General features: G+C 36.6%; 1 protein-coding gene across 6 annotated transcripts in view; it reads right to left on the bottom strand.

The window, feature by feature from the left end:
• The window catches only part of LOC105838764 (fasciclin-3), a 329,393-nt gene that overhangs the window by 310,110 nt on the left and 1,051 nt on the right, over positions 1 to 18,232 (bottom strand). The gene's annotated exons all lie outside the window — the stretch shown is intronic.

Raw genomic sequence — 18,232 nt, 5'->3', positions numbered from 1 at the left:
CGATTAAAAAACCTTTTAAATATTAAATAATTCTAAGTGATGCTTAAACAATTTTTCGAGTGCTTGCTAATTGTCTTATAACCTAGATTTAAAAGTAGGAAAAAATGCTAGACTATCGTCGCTGCTAATATACAAGCATAGTTTTGCGTTGTGCCTTGGCAAAATCTCGGAGTGAGTTTGCGGCTACAAAGCGGCGGAGGTGTCCGGGGCACCTCTCGAGGCAGCGTAAAGCCGCGCGTAAAGAAAGAGGCTAACGGAGTAGAGGCTTTCGCCTACTCGACCCGAGAAACCTGTTCGACCGGTCTTGCTTGGCCGACCGCTTTTACCCCTCCCTCGCTTCTTCCATCCGTCGTTTTCTCTGTCTCCCGCGCTGTCCTCCTTCAACTTGAGTCCGATTCACGTAAACGCCCAGCGCGGCACGTAAACGAATCGAAAGGACTTGGGGAGCCGAGAACACCATGCGGTACTCAGGACGAGAGGTACGTCCATCCTTGGGAATTCTCTCGTATCGCAAATCGGCACTCTCAGGATATGCACTCGCGTCGATTGCCGGAGCTACGAGCGGAATTTTACATTCATTCTGCATGAGAATGTCGGTTGAGAGATGTTCGCGTTCCAACAACGGATTACTGTGAGCATAACAAGGATATCGCGAAGCATTCTTATTAAATAAAGCATCTTTGATATATTCTGATTAATCTGGATAATCATTTGAATATTATAAAAAATACTCTCAGTTTTGATTTACTTATCGAGTTGTAAAACATTAATTTCCTAAGTTATCCATTTCATCCGTGACTATCAATTTGTAAACTGTAACCAAGTTTTCACTGACAAGATAGGATATCTTGTATTAAGAGTTGATATCTCGATTTACGGATGCGATACATTTTTATCATATCAATGACACAGACTTCATGTATGCTTACGACTCAGAGTGATGCAGCAAATCGGCGATAATAACACGTTACTTCATAAGCAACCATAACAGACCCTCTCGTAAATAGCTGATACTCTTTCGAGCTCTCACTCTCCGAACGAAACACCTCCCTCAACATGGATCGTTGAACCTTACGGGCAGCCTTGAACCCTTCGACCGGCTTTCCTTACTCATACCTTGATGCGGACGTTCTAGGAAGTATAACGACCGCGAGTAAAAGAGCCCCCGTCGCCTCGCTCTTGCGCTTTGTTCTTTTTTTTTTTTCCTTTCCCTTTTTCTTGGGCTCTGGCGAGGGTCCGTTTCTCGTTAGGGTCAGCCCAGGACAAATAGCAACGCGGATCTAGAGACGCTATTTTCGAGTTATTTCTGAAGAACAAAAAAATTCCTTCTTGAATTATAAATGCGAAAAGAAAAACAATCGACGATCAGATCGTAAACCTACATAGTTAACTTTCAGTCTGCGACCCCACGATAATTTCAAATAAGAATTTTTGCATGAAGACCTCGTGTTCTCATGGTTGCTTCATACATTGTTTGAATTTTAAATAATATATCTAGGTTTATTTCTTGATACGGTCTGTTTGCCAATGCGAACTCAATACGCTTGAAATATATCTTTAGTGCAATCGCACTGAGAATACCTAAGTAAGCCAAGAAGATTAGATGACGTTTAGAGGCTACTATTTACCAGATCTCAAGTTTTGAGACTGAATAAGCCAGAACAAAATGAAGTATCCTAGATTACATCAGATTGCACCAGAGTAACCTAGTTTACGTCAGCCAACATTGCAAATCCGCATGGCGAGATAGATTGGACACAGAACGAGTTGTCTTTCGATTCTTTTAAATAAAACCTATCTAAAATTAACTGATAACTAGACTTCCATTATCTATTGTTATTTTTTAAAATTCAGTATAAATATTTAACGTTCAATCGCTTACAATTTAAAAGTCAATGCCCAACATTCTTTTTAATAAAATTTGCAAGATCTATGATTCAGAAAAAGTTCAGATTTCAACATTATGTAGCTATATATTAAATTAATATTAAGATTATTCTAAGTAGATATATTAAAAATAATTATCTATTCTTTGCAATTTTCTTTTACAAAACGCTCCAATATTAACGTGCCCAAGGCGTCGAAGTTATTCGTGTTTTTGCTTCGTTCGCATTGCAGCGCACGACGGTAAGATTCGGTGTGAAAGTGTTGGATCGGCTCCGGAGAGGAAGTGGCCCCGGGAGTGCACTAGCGACGGGTAATTACGATCAGAGTATACCGTCTCCGCCGGCGGTGTAGATCTATGATCGCAATGGATGGCCATGGAAGTGAGAAAGATAGACATGATGTAAGTAAACGGAAGAGAAAGGAAGATAGAAAACAAAAGAGAAGAAGAAAGAGAGAAAGAGAAGGCGTCAATCGGAGAGAAACCCTGGCGAATCGAAGAAGAATAGCCCGAAGGATGGAAATTCACCGGCACGAGAGATGGAGGACAGAAGACTTTATTAACGTCCAAGGGAGAACGGACCCTCCGGATTGGAAGACGAAGGACACACACAGTGAAGTGAATCGACGCCTACACCATGTACTCTACCATCCTTTTTCGTATAACGGGTTCGACCCCTTCTCGATTCCGAGGTGATTCTGTTGGCTTGGGTCCCAAGACGAGAGAACCAAGCTCAAGCTAAGGCTTCTTTTAATGCAAGATGTGAAAATGCGCTTATATTCGCAAAAAAAGAGAGCAAGAAAAAAAGAGAATGCTTCACAAATATCTTCAATTCTCAATGACAGAACTGAAATTTTTAACGCCATTCTATAATAAAAGCCGTTCAATTAAAATTAACTCAAAACTACTTTTCAAATTATCTTATGTATAACTCTTACAATTAAATGTAATATAGAACGATATTTTCAATCAGGAAAAATTAATATGTATACGTGATCTTTAGCATTGTGAATAATCATATTTCAAATCTGCATTCGATTCTATCGATTGGTAAATCGACTTCATCATCGCTCTTCGCAGATAAGTTGTAATGAGAAACGGCATCGTGACGGAATGCTCATTGTGTTCAAAGTTGCGCTCCTGGAATTACAACGTTGAATCCTTTGTCTAAAGAATTACATTGTACTGGACGTATTTGGAAAATCTATTTCCAAATACTCTTTACAGAGTATATTTTTTGTAGTTTGCACAAATATAATATATACAATATTTCGAACTATTTGAGATATAATTTAATCATGTATCAGAAAAGAAATATTCTGGAATTTAAGTTTAAATGACACACACACACACACACACACACACACACACATATATAATATAAAATATGCAAAGTTACTTTATGTGAAACACTATAAAATGACTAAATGAATACAAATGCATTTGACTGATTTAGAGCTGCTGAGAATTTAACAAGTGGTGGCCTTGAACGCTGGATTCCAACGGATTAAACATCGTTGGAGTAACGATGTCAGTGTTATCGATGTTCGGAATATTCGGACATGGATAGAGAGCAGCGTTTCATTTCGAATCTTTTCAGAAGTCGAATGAACGAACGTTCGATCGATCAACCGGAAAGGGATAAAAGGCAATTATATCCGATGAAAAGGTAGACGACGGGTTTTACCTCGGCCTCTCGTATCGACGACGACAAACGAGGAAGTATCAGAAACAGCCAAGTCACGACTTTCTTCACGGTAATAGTAGTGTACGACGAGATGCACCTTGCAAGCTGCAGCGAACGTTGCAGCGACAATGAATCGCGTTGTTTTCACGTCTCTCGTATATTATATTTTCTATACCTGCACTTTCTATCTCTCTTTATCTCCTCCGACTTGCATTTTTCTTTTCGACTAAAACTTATCCAAAGTAAACGCGGAGTAGTTTAACAACGTAACGGCGCTGCTGACCGCCACTAATTTATCGAATGAAGCTAGTGTGAGGGAATCGACGCTCGAATCGCCAAACGAAAAAGCTTTCAATTCGACAACGAACGAGCAGGTTAGCTACTCTGCGAACTTTAATTGCGCTGCATCCGCTCCGCGTTTGCACACGTCGTGTGTACTTCGAGTGGGTTTGATCATCGCAACCTGACGGCATTTCGGAACGTACGTGGTGATTGATACGTGTGTATGTGTGTGTGTACGTCTGCACACAAAGTCTTCGGATAGAAAAGAGAAGAAAGAAAAAATTAAATTAAGTTTCATCTAAAAAGAATAAGACAATATTTGTTGCGCTGTATCAATTAAGAAAATAAGAGATCTGACAAGCTGTGCTTCGTGCAAAAAGATTAATATTAAAAAACATCAAGATTGACACGTAGGTATCGATATTGGAAAAGTGGGTTTCAATTAAAAGGAAAAAAAAAACGTTCCAAACGCATTCTGTCAATTGCACTTATCATGGAACATCCTGTTTATCTCCTCCTATTCACTATTTGTAAGTTTTACACTGCCAATCTAACTGAAATTGCCAATTTAGACAGCAGCTGATTAAAATAACCGACCGCATGTCGAGCAATTGTGTATCTTCAAACAACGAATGTTTGTAAACCCGCATCCGATTTTTATTGGAAACACGATGTTTTTGCACTAGATTGAAATTGCTGGTTGGATTTTGACACAAATTGGCTGTCATTCGGTATTTTAACTTACACGCGAATGCCTGCCTGCCAAAAATAAAGAGAAAAATGCAACGTAATGTATTACTGAAATCACGGTGAACTGACTCTCTTTTTGCGAGATGGAAGAGGAAACGGATATCGCCAAGCAACTCGCGGTTAACACCGGTATGTAAAAGCAATTTGTCGGCACACGTACGTGCGGTTTCGTATTATGCAGACCGTATTCTACGATTTACTGGCGAAACTCCGCTGCCGCGCCGTCAGTCCGATCGATTTTCTGTCCGAAAAATGATATTGATATACGAGAGAGCCAGTCGATTCCAATCCTCCCGGGGGGGATCGGCGGCGAGGCGTACAACGCCAACGATGATCCGTACGTCCGCAGCACGTCGTTGTGCATCTTCCCCGTACCTATATATAACGCGCACGTGTACATATGCAGGGTGTCCCGGAGTTATCGTGCTTCCTCCCGTCTACAGATAAGGTCCCAGTAATGAAAAATGATCGTTGTAGGGGCAAAGCAGAAGCGAAATTGAAAACTCAAGTGCCATATTGGGAGTTTCAACTGACTCCGGATGTTTGAATAAGTAACGTTTTAGTCTCAGCCATTTTTCGACCACCCTTTCAACGCTTAATTTAATACTTGAGAAAACTGTAATTTGATGTTGAAAGTTAGCAGTATAGATTGCCGAATCATGTCAAGTTTGTCAAGGTGTCCCGTATTAATTCGCCTCTTCAGAAAATCATGATATCGATTTAGATTCACAATTAAATATAAGCATATATAAAATGCGTTCGACAGACAGTACGTTGAAATTGTATCTAAAAACCAAGAAGCATTGACTTTCATCAAATATTCAATCCATAAATTGTTATGTGGAGTATCGTATATATATGTATAAAGAAGGTGATAATTTGGAATCACCCTGTATGCTCGCTCGACATCACAACGTTCTATAATGTGAGACGATGTGTGTAATGTAACTATGTTGCGAGGGGCCCGGTTCATGTTCATTGGGTGACCACGCCGTCATAGAACGACGAAGTGGAGTACGCCGTCGAATCACGCGACCACAAAGCGTAGAATCCAATGTGATTAACGGATTAGGGATCCTAATTAGCGAGTCATGATTTCGTTCGATTAGACACAGGCCGAATCTATCAGCAGTAAATTTCCGGAAGTATCTTTAATATTCTTGTCGGTCAGGATCCGATCTTTATTCGAGAATTTCCATCACACGTTATTATTCGTTTTGAATCGATATTAACCGTCTGTCGTGATGGTGCAGTTATAATCTATACGACGAAACTTTGTGATCAATCGACTAAATATCGAATAATGAAAAATGCAAAAATGAATAGTGAAAAAATATTGATTTTCAATGAGACACATATTCAAGTTATTTTTTTTTTAATGCATGCACATTTCCTAATTTCTTGATATTTGATCAATTTTGTCTTACGCGAACATCTAATATTAAATTATTATTTAAAACTTATTTAATCCTTAATTCATCCTCTATTTTCTGATTTCCTTTTTATTTATTTACCTTTACGAAGCGAATCTTCTGAACCAATATACAACTTATTTTTAATTTCTCCTTTTTTAAAGAGTAATCGCGCTTGAATTAGCAGGAAGCATTAAATTCTTTGTACGAACACCATCGAAGATTAAATTTCAATTAACTTATTATTAGTCCAAGTGCAGCGCGGCCCGTTAACCCATATTGCCCGCTTAACGAAGCTCGGCGGTGCTTACGGGAGCAATGCGCTCTGGCTGCATTCCCGCGCGGAGGGTGAATTCCACGACGATAAATGCTAAAAGCGCGTAGATTCATCATAGAGATTTACAGTGGCCGTACGGCCCGGAATCGTATTTTCTAGTATTAGGAGAAGATGGTCGAGGCTCGTTTTCCCTCCGGCCAGCGTACACACACAACATTCAGAACGAGCACATTATGACCTATAGTAGTCAAATACTTTATGACGACACGCAACACATACACACCATTCCATTATAAACGCTTAAACGATGAACACGTGTAAAAGCCATCGAGTCGTCCGAACGACGTATAAAGATAAGGTTGTATTCGGACAACTAAAAGGAGAGGTGGGCTGAGACTGATTATGAGTCAAAATATTTCAAAACCACATTGTAAATTAGAGATTCGATAACCTATATAGACAGTATATGATACTACCATAAATGCAGCAACATTTACAAAAGGCAAATAAATTTTCAGAAGTAACGTCCAACCTCAGGGATATTTTTTGGCAACGAATAATGTTTCCAAAAATACAAGAAATGATCGCAAATGCAATTGAAATCTCAAACCGTCAATAAGAAAATTAACATTGATTTATTTATGAAACTCTGACATTTATCGACATTGCATTATTCCCCAAAGCACATCTAATTTCATTTTTAGGGTATTAAATTGTTTATTTCGTATCGGATCTGCAAGTTACATGAGAAAACGTCTGACGACTAAAAAAGAATTCACCGGAATGTGTAATAATATTTTAAAATCTAGCAGAATTTCGATATTGAAATACGAAAAGCGTAACGTAGTAAGTTGGCGAGGTGCTCGAAATGTTCACGCGTTCGATCGGCGTGCACCTATACGGCGGTAAAAAGGCGATGCCTCTTCCAAATTGCATTTGCAATTCAGATGATATAACAGTGATGTTTATCTCGCGATATATTTTCAATATCGACCGGATGAAACTCGGGTATCCTGGAATTCGGAGCAGATGCTCTATACGGTGCACGTTTGTGACTCGTTCTTTTATAATTCGTTCGATGTGGTTGCGCAATGACATAATTCAACGGCATTAAGACTAAATGAATAAAATATTTACCGAAAAAAATCGGAAGCGTTATACCTACTAACTATTGCTGTAAACATATGCGCATATTGTATTATACAATAATTTTGTACACTCCTCTATTACAAATCATGTACGTTGACACGGAAAGGTAAAAACAAAACTCGGCGAAAAATACGGACGTCACACGCGACATTTCTACTTGGAAAGGAGTTATACTAAGCCTATAATAACTCGCGCCTATTTTAATGTGCGTGACAAAACAAGATTTACATATTGATTTATAATTAAGCACTGCGAAAGTATAGAAATATATTCAAATAACAAGAGGAAGACACAGAAAAAGAGAGAAATAGATATAAAATTTACATTATGTTATTTTAAACTGTAAATATGTTTTTATCTTAAAATATTATTATTAAACGGAGAATATAAAATCTAATATTCTTAATTAGAAAATCTAATATTCTTAATTAATACGTAAGTATTACTCATTGTTAAAAAATCAAAAAGTAAACTGAACGATTAAAAAAATTCACATTAGTCTGCAGAATATTACGCCTATCAAAGTGTTAGAAAAATGTGAAAAGCATAAGAATGTGTGTCTCGTTAATACCTTCGTAAAATAAAAAAAAACAACGAATCATTCATATGTTCGACCGAGGAGAATCTTGGCAGTTTGCCAACTTTCGGTGGCGTCAGCGCGATCGAAAACATCGCGCCGACATCTAATTGCAAAAATTCTGACAAGACTCAAATTCCACTTTAACGAGACGTGCAATTATTTTATCCGTGATTATTATATCGAACGAGCTGTTGACGAGCTGCAACCAATCATGCGCAATGCAAGTTAATTAACTCGCGTCTGAAAAAGCGGCAGACAGCATTAGCTCTGAGTAAGCGTTGCGGAGAAAACAAGACGTATATATGGAGCCATTGTTTCGTAACCTGATCTTTCTTAAAATATAAGAAAAAGATTGTTCAGACATCAGACATGTTTATCCAATTCAAACAATCCTACCAAAATTTTGAACAAGATGTGAAAAAAGTTTTACAATTGTATAAATCAAATAATAATGCAGTAGTCATACAAAATAAATTAATTATTAAATTAAATAACTTAATAATTTGCATATTGTTAATATTAGAAGTATAATATTAATATCGTAGAATTCTGATGTATCTTTAGGCGATTATAATTTTTCGTTAAAAAATAAACTGACCAAACAAAAAGGGAAGGAACAAAAGAAGAGAGAACACGAAGTGTTCGTCATCACGGCGGAAAAATACACTGGTAACGCGCTGACGCGCGTGCAACGAATGCCGTTGCGTAATCATGATGGAGGGAAAGTCGTGCGGACGAGCGTTCGGCTAACTTGCGTGCTGCTCTTTACGAGGTCCCTTTCCGTGACCATGTGCTCTTTAGACCGGGTCAATATCCTTTCATCTGCTCGACCACGTACAATTAAGCTCTACGCAAGTGCTCGTTGATCAGTGAAGACTCGTAGTATCGCATAACCAAGTTGCTGAACTTATCTTCCAGTGGCTAGGAGCAGCTGCGCACGAGTTTCTTGTCGATTCATCGGGCGAGTTTGCTTCCTTTGTACTAAATTTTTCTCACGTTTCAAGGTACAAATTATAAGTTATAAATCAATATACAGCGTATCTCTTATTAACGATTCTTTCCAACGAATAAAACCTGGATGAGAAATTAAGAGAATATTCGCGTTCAATAAAGTTTCGAGAAATTAGATATAAGTTAAAACAAGGAGTTCTATTACCATCACAACAGTATAAAATACGATTTCTTCAAAATGAATTTAACCTTGACATAGAGCCGCTTAAATTCTTTGATATCAAACGGAATTCTTTTGTCGATGGAATTTCTATCAGTTTTTAAAATTGTGAATAGATAATGTTAATTAGAAAGATCTATCTATCTTATCTAAGATGATTATAAGTCGTACTTTCAGATTGCGATTTCTAGCACAAAGAGATTAGAGGCTAGTTAAGAGCTCTCGAACCGTTTTCCCAACAAAAGTGCGCATTACCGCGGATTCCATTAATTATGCGTGGTCGAACATAGCACGATCAGCGATAGTGCGTGTTTTCGCATGGATTCTCGAAGCTCCCGCGGTGCATTAGAAAACGCTGCTGTGCGAATGCGACGATATAAATATGCGATATCGTTGCATAATCCGCTGCGCATGCAAGCGTACAAATACACATAGATATTTCGAGCGTTGATTGTGTGTATTCAAATGTATGTAACTGTATGATGCACATCTACATAGTAGCATGTATAAACAATATATTTTGCAGGGGGCTGTAAACGCTTTTAAGTGCAGCATCCCAGCGCAGGTTGCGGTACGCTTGCCAATACCTTTTACTTTGCCATTGTACATTAAAACAATCGGTGTCATTCTACTTAGGCAAGATTGCCAAATAGATTATCGAGATCGATAGTAAAGATAAGTAAATTTCATTTCTGTTAGCACATAAATGCCTACGTAATCCAAGAAAGTGCATCAGCAGCTCCGAGATTTTCAAATCTCAGAACAAACAAAAGATCAGGTTATACGAAACGTATCAAAATGTAATAAAGTTTCAAGAGAATTCTTCACGCAGATCGAAAAATCTATCGGAATTAGAAATCTCTTCATAGTTGTTTACTTTTAATTTTCCTAAAAATAAACAGAAAAGTGGAAAGTTTTGATGAATTTTACGAGAGACATTCGGAATATATATTTGCGTTACGATTGTTTCTATTTGATTGTTCACACGTCGATGAAAATAGTATATCGAAGCGAGTTGCTATAGTCGAGAATAAACAAAGGAAGTTACGAATAGGGGAACGCTCGATTCGTTGGTAATTTGAGGAGTAAACGACGGTAGTGACGCCGAAAATAGTCACCGAACCTGTTCCCAAAAGGTAACCTGTTGGTCCTGCGAACGTGTGCATGTAAATGTATATTGCGAGTCTACAATCTACACGTGTGCACGTTTAGAAAGCACCTGCCGCGTGGCTCTTCTGATGGAACCTTTTGAATCGACGCATCCGACCTGTTTAGATTTCCGCCTCATTGATTGCGGTCGCGCTTATTGTAGATTCAGATTACATATAAAAAAAAATTTCTGTCTCAAACATTTTTTTCTGTAAGCATGTTTCCATGAATTATAATAATCTTAAAAATAAACGTAATAAAAAAATAAACTTGGATAAAATATTTTTAGAAAAAAATGTTCTATAAAAAAGTTTCTTATTTTTCTTACGTGTAATTAGAATCGCCAAAAAGTATCATATCCTCTTTTTCTTTAAAAAGGTGTACGGATAGTCTGGGACACCCTGTATATTGAAAATATATATATGTATATATGAAAGAGCTGTAATTTTATTTTTTATTCAAAATGAATTGGGAGAGAAAGTTCCGACAAGTAATCATTGTTATTATACTTCCAGTACAAAAAGATTGAATCCCAATTAATTACGTAGCTTGAAAACCGGTTTAAACGGATGGCCTCTTGGTACGCTTGCACTCAGTCGTTCTTATTTGTGTTGCTCATGCACTGAGTACAAGCGTACGAGTACCATTAACACATCTATACCAATAACTTTTTTAACTTTTTATATAAATTTTATAATTATTTAATCATGTGCGTGTGTGTGTGTGTGTGTGTATGTGTGTGTTCTCGCATCTTTTCTACTTTTTCTCGCATCTTTTCTACTTTTATACAACTATCAGGTATCTTATCATACCATAAATGCTTTATAAATTTTTCAAAAACTTTTGATGATTTATAATGTCGTGTGTTCTAATAATTAAAAACGATGGATTACTGTGTAAAGTTCACTTGCCTCGTTATCGTATTTAACTTTCTTGAGCAAAGACGGAATATAAAACGTATTTTCAAATAGAGCCTATTTACTTGCTATAGAAATGCTAGATGACTTATATATCACAATTTCGTGACAGTAGTTATTAACGATTTCCGGATGCGTCATTAATAGCACACATTACAAAACTATGCGTCAAAGTATTATTCATTGACCACAATTACGCTGTTCTTGGAATCGTTTTATGCACAGAATACTGGGAATCTGCAGAAAGTCGTGCTTTGAATAATCTTGATTTCAAGCACGATATGCTCTATATGTTCACCTTTTTTCAAATCGTGATGTTATGAGGGAGAATTTCTATGTATTAGCCGATAAATCATGCTTGACACGTGATAAAATCTAAAAAAAAATAATGGGATTGCATATAAAATAATCAAATGAAAATATAATCAGTTATAATGAGAAATACGAGTATATAGCTTTTCAGAAGTTAATTTCGAGTAACTTTAAATATTAGACATTTAAATATTAGAAAATGTGCACTTGTGTAAATTGTGTACAATTCCTGTTTCTGTCGGATGTTCGGACGAAGAGAATTTTGGCTAATTGGCATGCTGACTTATTCCATAACGCGACCTACATTCTTCTACACTTAAGCCATCGTGTATATAACTGAACGTACAATGACATTAACGCTTATTTAACAATCGCTGACATCAGCGACTTCGATTTAGCTTCTTTCTTACAATACACTCGACACACGTCGAGATTTAAACAACCACTCAAACAATCAAACTAAAATCATGTTCTGTACGCGGGCAAAAATAATAGCAATACTCACGAAATAATCTATTAATATTAAAGGACATTGATCCAAAGTCATCGTTTTTTTTTATATTTAAAAAAGATGGTGAAAATTATGTCATGATAACATTTCTAGTTTATTCAGCTGATCTATTTCTCTCTCGCATGAAACAGCTTTTAATCTTATTACAAAAGCTAAACATAATATATGGCTTAATATAACTGGTTTTGTTATGACAAGTGCATGTTCCGAACAAGTAATGCGATAACGTACTCTGCCTCACCTCTGCCTTGAATAATATCTGATAAGATTACTCTTAACAGCGCGTATCGCGTTTTAGAATTTGTGAGACTCGTCAGATATTTTATCCAGAGGAAAATCCTCAATGCGGAGAAATGATGTATTTTCCGCAAAATCTGGAAACAGCTCTCTCCCACCTTGCAACTTCGTGGCAGTTCAGTTTACAAAGCAAACTTGAAGCTCGACCGCGTCCGGCTGCTGCAATCGTATGTGTCCAAACGGAGACAGAAAATTTTCAAATACACTCACTCGGTAGAGCCGAATCACCGCGGGTTCTTTCGTATTTATCCACCCGGAGGTACGGTTTTATCAACAACCGTGCGCGCGTATCAGGTATCGAATTTAAACCCTCAGTCATCCATTTCCTCGTTCGTTTCGAACAATATCATTCCTGTATCATCTTCCTTCCCCTCTTTCATTTTGTTGCTTATTCTCATTCGCCCTCCTTCGCAGTCCCTTCCTACTCTTACACTGTTTATAAATAAATATTCTCCCTGGACCAAACATTTTTTTACTGATGGATCGAAAATCTTTCTTCATTTTCTGCTTTATTTTTACAGCCATTGGCAGCGGTCGATAGTCTTTCGCACGTAAATACACAACACGTCTCGACGTAATGATTTGCAAAGAGTACCAAGTAACAATAAAAACAAATTTTTTCGTTTTTCTAGCCATTAACGCTTTATATTATTTTATATGGTAAAATGAAATTCTTTCTCAACAGATGCTAGGAAAACAAAGAAATTTTGGAAAAACAGAGAGTTCCAAATTTACGATTTCTAAAATGAAAAACATTGTTTCCATATATGTATCTAATACCTAAAAATCCGGTTTTTATTTGCATGTTAACAATTTTGACAGCTTCCATATAAAAAGAATATTATTTATTAGTTAGTTCTATTCCGTACGGAAATGGCAGAATTATAGATTCTACACATAATTCATTCACGTCAATAATTCTATGACTTAAAATCGATATGTGCAAGTTATAGTTAGAGAATCTATATGCAGATAGTTACAGAATTATAATCTAAAAAATATTTCCGTTTCTAAAAAAATGTGTAACGATATATAAATCACAAATATCTTATTTTAATTTACCAATTATGGAACTTTGATAAAATTCTATTATTTTCTGTAACACGTGTGTGTGTGTGTGTGTGTTAATTTTAAGTACTCTAAAACAATAGTTATATTTTAGATAAAATGTTTACTGTAATTAGTTTATTTATTGTAAATAAATCTTATTTTTATGTGTCATCATAAAAAAATAATTCGTTAAATATATTCTACAGAATGAAGCATATTCTTAATTGAGTTGTCGTTTTTACTCGGTCACTGTGACATTATCACCAACGTCCTGTGAAAATGCATGCGTTGCATTTACGATTCAAGTCGAAGCATACTGAGAACTGGCATTCATCGATCGAATGACTCACTCCGTCTTCAGAATTGGGTTACAGCATACATGACTGTATCATAATAATTCGTCTTTGAGTACATGACGTCACTTGCAACAAGTGAGCAATATAAAATTACATCTTCTTTCCGCGTGACGCATCTCTCTGCGTACGTCTCTGCGTAAAATAAGTCTGGCTCGACGTATTAGTCTAGAAATCCACCAAGGCACCAAGGAATGCGTTTGGAATGCACCTTGCATCCTATTGCAAGTACAGTTGGCGTCCCACGCCCAGCATTCGCAATTGCGTCAGATTTACATCGACCTTTCATTACAGCCCAAGGTGAGCACGAGCTCAATTGGAGTGGCATTAAGCGAGAGAGGTGAATTTTATACGAATGCGCGACCTTAAACTTTCCCCAAAACGTACACCAGATCATTCTACGATGGCGCGCACGCGATGTTGATATATATGGGTGATACACTTTTACACCACATTATATTCACCGAAATATATACGTCACGAACGTATCGATCGCCGCGACACATTTACTCGAGGACAAATAGTCGAGGGTAATATTCCAAAATGTTACGCGTTCAGAATTATATCCAAAGATTTTTTTTCCACATTTCCCGCGTTTTCTCTCACGAGAGTTTTTATTTAATCCTCAAAAATTGACAAAAATAAACATTACAAAGCCGATTAACATATCGCGGATTATCACAATGTAACATTAATATAATGCACACGAGAGCTGATTTAAGAGTTAAGGACAATAAGCTCCTTGTATTAAAGGTAAATATCGTAATCTATATAAAATCTTTATTCCAATATAAAAGCGGTTCTTCGCGGATCATATCGAGCAGCAGCAAATAGAATAACGCTACCATCGGTCGTTGGTCGCGCGACTTAATCAATAAATGCCTAGTATTGGATTTGCTTTATACTTGCTTTGGACTTGTTTCATGTCGCTTTATATAGCACTGTAAACGAGGAAAAATATAAGTAGGTAAAGAGGAAACAGAAAGAGAAACTAAAAGAAAGCTTCGAGACTTTTAACTTTTATATGGATGATCAAATTAATTATGTAGAAATAACTGTTCCCAAAATCATGTCAAATTAATTATAATGAGCGAAGAATTTCGATTCATAACGGTATTATTAAATTCGATGCAATTAGTTCTAATTTATCGATGAAACATCTTGATTAATATACACCAAGCTTTGAATTAATAGTTAACATTAACCTAATTTTTCGAGAAAAACAAAAAGATAATAACTTTTTAGAATAAGAAATGTGATAAAAGAGAATGATCAAATCAAGCAATATTAACTTGTTGCACTTTTGTAGAATTATTTTACTTTTATAAAAAATAACAAGAGAATAATTGTCCTGTTAACGATAAATTTCGCGCGAGATAATATAACGAGTTTCGACGTGCTCGCTCTTAAATAAGACTGCAACGATAATTGCAAAATAATCAACGTTCCAGTCTAAGCTTTAATAGGTTGCGACAAGTTTATTCGCGAGTAACAAGAAATTTTCTTCAATTATATCGTGGCATTAATTGTTCATCCGGGCGACACTTCCCTGTGGATGATCGGCTGTCACCTCGTTCGTTAATATTTCACGTCAATTAATTTGAAAGTAATTTAATATTAAAATACTTAAATTTTAAACAGCATATGGCGACCAAAATCACGTACATCATTACGATATGCAGGAAAAGTGTGAATCTGACAAGAATTAATGATAGAAATGTTTAACGAATAAAATTGATCTGTCTTTAACACAAAATTTATAAAAGGCTATTGCTTATCACTTTTCAAATTTTTATATCATTTTTGACGTATGATTTTAAAAGTAATTATTACTTAAATCAAATTAATCTACATTAAGGCTATTTTTGAAATAAAGCATGAGATTTTATTATTGTTCCAGCTTCAATTTTTTTAGAAGGTATTAATTTTTTACCATTGATATTTAAAAAAAGTATTAACGTTTAATTATTCTTGAAAAAATTAATTGCATACGTAATAAAAAAGGAATATCACACTTCGATAAATTTAGCATTGCAAAAATAAAGCACTTGACAAAAAACGTAATGTATCATTGATAAATAAGAAAGTCAAATAATCAAAATTGCTTTAAATTCAAATATTTTAAACATCTAATACATAAATATCGTATGTATTAAAGTTATTTAACGTATTACGATCCAATAACTGTTAAAAAATCACACAAATTTAAATCATAAAAATTGTAAATAAAATGTAGAATTAACAAAAACACGTGTGCTATATGGGGAGCCACAAAAGTCATAATTAAATAAGAACTAAACTAAAATTATGTTTCCGTACCAATATTAATGTTACGGATACAGCAAGCAAATCAACTGTTTTAATTTCATCAAATTTTTTCATATCGTAGTTTGATTGTTATAGATCGTTAAACTTGTGACTTAAACAAATAAATCCTATCTTGTCAAATTCTGTATTCCGGATAAACCTCGTTTATTTCAAATTCTTCAAGTACTATATATTTTTAGAATCTCTTTATAAAGATCTTTATAAATAAAAAAGAGTATATATTTTTCTAAATGCAATAACGATAAGAAACAAAACATTAATGATGATACAATTATCCAAGTAGTATTTTAATGTTCATTAAGAATCCAATCTGCATTAGACGCAGAATGCATATCATTATGACATTAGGGCGAGCGATCTTCTCATTTAAAATTTCTAGGAGACGAAGGGATTCCGCCGTAATACCTATCTCCACAATTTGTAACCCAGTTCCAAGAACAATATAATCTCCCTATCTGTTCAAGATACAATATATACGCTCAGAAATATAACCCCTTGTGATAACCTATCGGTTATTAAAGTTATTTGATATGGTGATGGAAAAGTCGATCCTTTCGGAGCAAGTTACGCAACAAAGTTTCCCAGAGAAAATCGACTCCACAGACGGCAACCAAGAAGAATTATGTTTACAAACGAAATGGAGTAACTTTTTGATATAATTCTGCTGGATTTTTAAATCGAGTTGCCACAGCGTGCTACGGATATTGCGATAGACGTTACGCCGATATGTCGTGTACTAAAACAGTATAGGCATTGTGGGAAATTTAATTTTATTACGTCAAATACTTTTCGGTTTGCTTGATATAAAAATATATATACATATACCCTAATAATTTACGACAGTCTTATGTTCGCTGCCACGTATAATTACATCACCGCCGTTACTCCGAACGTGAGTGCAGCATTGAAATGCACACGTCTGCGCTATATATAACTTTTAAGCCGCTGCACACACCCATACAATTACGATCCCCACTACGACGTTTCGTTATCTGGTTCAATGATCGATTAGCTCTAATCTACTATGTGGTGTCACAAGGAATAGTGTTGTTTCGAAACCGGGCAGATACGAGTATACGTGAGCACCGAACGATATATCTTGTATCGCGCTCATAAATATTTTTTTGCAAAATACATATGCTGCATTTGCAGCAAAACGGTGGCTCGCGAATTTTACGTTACGTCGTATATACGCCGTAATGTAACGCTCCGTAATCGTAATAATTAATCGCTTTTTAAATTACGCGAATATTACACCTATTGTTACTCCCCCCCCCCCCAGCTCCCGCCCCTCCCCGATTTATGCTGCATTTATTTCACATTTATTGTATCTAGATTTTTTACGCTATTATTAAAATCCCCCTCCCCCCCCCCCCCCGGTATTTGCGCCGTATTATATTTACCCTGCTGCACATTTTAATCGAATTCTGCACGCATTATACGTATTTACGTATATCGCGATAAATCACCTGTGCCCGAAATCTTGTGCATATATACATACGCGACGCTATATTTATATTCACGCCTATATCGAATTTCATATTCATTATAATCACGCCGCGTAATTTCGACGAATTTCGACGCGCGTTCACCTACACCGCGCGTGCTGCAAATTGTCTCCCCCTTCTCCCCCTCCCCCCCTTCCTCCTCCCGTCTCCTGCCGAGAATTTTGTATATTTAATATCAATATCGCCTATTAATCGACCGTATCGCGCTCGCGGGCCGGTTCATCAATTACCCGCGAAATATTTTGCCAGTGTCGCGTTAAGCACGCCTCATTACCCCGCGTGCGCGCTCGCAAGAGAAACGCCGAATCTCATATCGCCGATCTGGATGCCGCGTAGTCCCTGGATAATCCGCCAAACGAGGATGCGCCGCGACGCGGCGAGGACGCATTTCCCGCCGACGTTTATATTCGTTTCGTATACGTCGACATGGGCACGTCGTTACGCGTAGCGCGTAGAAAGCGCACGTAGCGTGGCGAATCACTGCGAGAGTCCCCCTCCCCCCCTCTCACTCTCTCACTCTCTCTCTCTTTATCTCTCTTTCTCGCCTCTTACGACTTCAAAGCACATACAGGAGAGTTTTCCCACGAGTTTCCCTTTCTCGCGTATATCTCGGG

This window comes from Monomorium pharaonis, chromosome 9 (genome assembly GCF_013373865.1).
Source record: "Monomorium pharaonis isolate MP-MQ-018 chromosome 9, ASM1337386v2, whole genome shotgun sequence".
NCBI classification, from domain to species: Eukaryota; Metazoa; Arthropoda; class Insecta; order Hymenoptera; family Formicidae; genus Monomorium; species Monomorium pharaonis.
The sequence above is the reverse complement of the archived record's forward strand: the minus strand, read 5'-3'. Positions and strand labels throughout refer to the sequence as shown.